We start from the raw sequence: 4,507 nt of genomic DNA on the forward strand, positions 1-4,507 counted from the left end.
TGAGGTAACTGATAGTTAAGCACTGCCTCCAAGACATCGATTGGAAGAGTCTGGTGTGTCCGTCCATTTGTGGAGCAATCTGCGTTTTGTTTTCTGTGCCTCGGTGTGTTCACTCCTTCATCTGGTTTTGAATATAAGTAAAGATAAGCTAATGGAACAGAGCACATCGTACTGCACACCACCTGAGATGCACAAACAGACCATCGGCACCTCTCTGGATGGACTGAGGAAATTCCTGCACGGGAGAACAGAGAGCCGGCTTGGCCAACACAAGGAGCTTTTGTTTTTTTCTTTTCATTCTTATGGAATTACCTGCTGCTTTCTGGGAAGGTGGGTGGAAGCAGCAGTCAATGAGTCTGTATGCTACCTTTAAATTGGGACATAATATTTCTGTGAATTAACAACCAAATGTGGTAAGAAAGAAAAATTAACAATGAATCTTTGGTGAAGCTGTTGCTTTGTTTCCAGTCTTTTTTTGTTTTGTTTTATTTTTTTTCTGACCCTAAATTCACACAATCGTGCATGTTGATGGTATTGTTTTGCAGAACCAAACCATGATAGTTCTAATGATTTATAGAAAAGCCCCACAAAAAAGAAATTGCATAATAATTGACTTGAGTCTGCTGATTTCAACCCAAATCCTTGCATAAAAACACACGAGTGGCCTGCTGAGTTTTATAGATCAGTCCTAATAGACCCATTTCTGAAAAAAAAAAACTCAATGGCTGCATTATATTGAACTGGCTTTTTCACATGCTGTTGTTTCTCCTCAAGCATTTGTTTAAGACCACCACCTGTAGTTTGATTTTAAGACCTTCTTTAAAGCATATTGCATTTGTCCTCCATTAGAGGTTATGTCTTCCATGCCAGCCATAACTCAAGCAAAGATGAAATGAAACATCTTCTGGTAAAAGAACGCAAAGTAAAGTTTAGCATGTGGCAGAAAGGTGCTGTAAGGGCAGACAGATAAGACTCTCACTTGATCTTATAACACCTTCCCTTGGCAAAAGCACTGACCTCATCAGTGAATTGCAGTGGAGCTGCACGTCTATCAATATAATCATGTATCAGAAGTAATGTGATAATATTGCTGTAAGAAGACAGGATAGATTTAGATCTTAAAGCTCTTTAAAGTTCTTTATAGAACTAATTAAATTTTAATAGAAAATATCACAGTGCAACTCTTAGTTGTCGGGGGGATTTCATTTAGGAGGCATCAGTTTGATACGAGTTGTTGGTAGACTGTCTTTTTTATTTTGTGACATATTTTTAAAACCAGTTAAAATTATATGTTTGTTAGTATGATCATTCATGATTGCTTTTTTCTGTTTTCAAATTCTGTATATGCTCATTTTGTGCATATCTACGGTGCATCGTACCGTAGATATTCAGAAATGCCACACATGCAACAAAGATTATACCACATTGCTAAGTGATCTATAAAACTGCAGACTAATTCATATGCAGGTCATAGCAGCAGATATATGAACTGTCCATCTGTTACAGCTCTTAATGTTCATTTTCAGTTGAAATGGTGTGAGAAAGTTTCATTTGAGTTGGACCATGTTTTTGTACACTAGTGCTAAAGTATATTAAATTATGTTTTTGCACAGTAATTACAATGTATGGTAATTTATGCTGTCATTATTCCAGAATGTAAGGTATGTGACTTGATGAGTTCAATACAGAAGACAGTACATTGCAAGACATGTTTTGACAGAATGCGCAAGCTGCAACTGTGCAAGGTGTAACACGAGCACAACCGAAACTTCATGGTTCTTTATAACAGCCCCTTGATGTACTTTAATGTGCAATTTCAAAATTGAGAAATGAAATTTCTGTTCATTCTTGTATGTGAGAAATTGCATTATTGCCCTTCCCAATTGAAATATTTTTTCTTTTCATTTAGTTTTTTTATTTTTTCCAATAAAGATGAATCTTCAGTGTTGAATAATGTTAGAATGAGTGTTTTTTAACTAAATAATAACCTATTATTAAATAGAAATAATAAGATTCAAATAGTGTTATGCTAGTATTATTTATATACTAATATGTTTTACATTTTTTCTTAGACGCTCTTTATATTTCTCAGATCGCAACTAAAATTCTCAAAAATACTTGTTCAACCTCCACGTCATCTGTCACCTGTGCACATCATAAAAGCAATTTCTTCTTGTTTTGAACAAATTGCCAGTGCTTTATTTTACTTGGTTCATGCAGTTATATACAATTTTCTGATGTTTCCTATATTATCAATTACTTATGTTGATTAAAATATATCATACTGATTGAATAGTCTTGTCCCACAAAACATCTAGGCATTAGTTCATTGCATAAGTTTTATTCAATTAAATGCAAAATGTTTGTTAACATAAACAGTCAAGCATATTTTCAATACATTTCTATTAGAATTTTTTATGAATTCCACAGGTAGAGCTTGAATTTATATAATGAAGGGAAATGTAAAGTGTTAGATCAACCAATGATCACAACCAGTTCTCTGCTCAGAGGTGCATCTCAACTGGAAAGGATATATATATACAGTGGGGAAAAAATTATTTGATACCCTGCTGATTTTGTACGTTTGCCCACTGACAAAGAAATTATCAGTATATAATTTTAATGGTAGGTTTATTTTAACAGTGAGAGACAGAATAACAACAAAAAAAATCCAGAAAAAAAAGGCATTTCAAAAAAATTATAAATTGATTTGCATTTTAATGAATCAAATAAGTGTTTGACCCCTTCACAAAACATGGCTTAGTACTTGGTGGCAAAACCCTTGTTGGGAATCACAGAGGTCAGATGTTTCTTGTAGTTAGCCACCAGGTTTGCACACATCTCAGGAGGGATTTTGTCTCACTCCTCTTTGCAGATCCTCCCCAAGTCATTAAGGTTTCGAGGCTGACGTTTGGCAACTCGAACCTTCAGCTCCCTCCACAGATTTTCTATGGGATTAAGGTCTGGAGACTGGATAGGCCACTCCAGGACCTTAATGTGCTTCTTTCCTTGGTCGTGTGTTTTGGGTCATTGTCATACTGGAATACTCATCCACGACCCATTTTCAATGCCCTGGCCCTGACGGTACATGGCCCCGTCCATCGTCCCTTTGATGCGGTGCAGTTGTCCTGTCCCCTTAGCAGAAAAACACCCCCAAAGCATAATGTTTCCACCTCCATGTTTGCCGGTGAGGATGGTATTCTTGGGGTCATAGGCAGCATTCCTCCTGCTCCAAATACAGCGAGTTGAGTTAATGCCAAAGAGCTCAATTTTGGTCTCATCTGACCACAACACTTTTAGCCAGTTCTCCTCTGAATCATTGGCAAACTTCAGACAGGCCTGTACATGTGCTTTCTTGAGCAGGGGGACCTTGCAGGATTTCAGTCCTTCACGGCATAATGTGTTACCAATTGTTTTCTTGGTGACTGTGGTATTGGTATGGTATTGGAGTCTGATTGCTTGATTGCTTCTGTGGACAGGTTGATTTTTATAAAGGTAACAAGCTGAGATTTAGAGCACTCCCTTTAAAAGAGAGCTCCTAATCTCAGCTCCTTACCTGTATAAAATACACCTGGGAGCCAGAAATCTTGCTGATTGATAGAGGATCCAATACTTAAAATGCAAACTTTTTTTAAATGCATTTTTCAAGATTTTTTTGTTGTTATTCTGTCTCTCACTGTTCACATAAACTTACCATTACAATTATAGACTGATTATTTCTTTGTCAGTGGGCAAACGTACAAAATCAGCAGGGGATCAAATAATTTTCCCCCCACTGTACAGTGCATGCATAATTATTAAGCAAGTTGATATACTGATCATATTTTTTTTCCAAGCGCATTTTACCAATTCCAAACCACATCAATCTTAATAACTACTATTCTTTTTGTATTTAATAATTTATAAGTGATATATAATTGTCCATGTACGCTGGAAGCAAAAAACTCCTTATTTTCAGGTGTGCAGAATTATTAAGCAGGTATTCTTTTACACATAAAATGAGCCAAAAAAAAAGAGATTTAACTCGGACTGAAAGTCAAAAATTACTAAATGCCCATGAGAAGGATGCAATACTAATGCAATACTAGAATTTGCAAAGTTAAGGCATGACCTTTAGACAGCAAAATGCTCACTCAGCACAGTCAGAAAAAAAAGGTGGAGAAGAAAAGACACGTTAACTGCAAAATAATTAAGGTGACGTATTAGGTGTGAAACCATCAAGAACCACTTGTCTCCAGCGCCACCATTTTCCAAAACTGCAAGTCTCCAGAAATGCAAAGTGTCAGGTTCTCAGAGACTTTGCTTGGGTAAAAAATCCTAAAAAAGAAAACACTTACACTTACACTACACTTAATAACAATAACATTCTGAAGTGTTGTGAAATACATGAAGACTGATTTTTTATTTTTTTTTATAGACTTTATAGACAGACATACATTGAGAGTGACTCTTGAAGGACCAGCATCACATCCCCTTGTACCACTCTTTCAAGAATTTATCTTCCAGA

This window comes from Barbus barbus (genome assembly GCF_936440315.1).
Source record: "Barbus barbus genome assembly, chromosome: 16".
Taxonomy (NCBI): domain Eukaryota; kingdom Metazoa; phylum Chordata; class Actinopteri; order Cypriniformes; family Cyprinidae; genus Barbus; species Barbus barbus.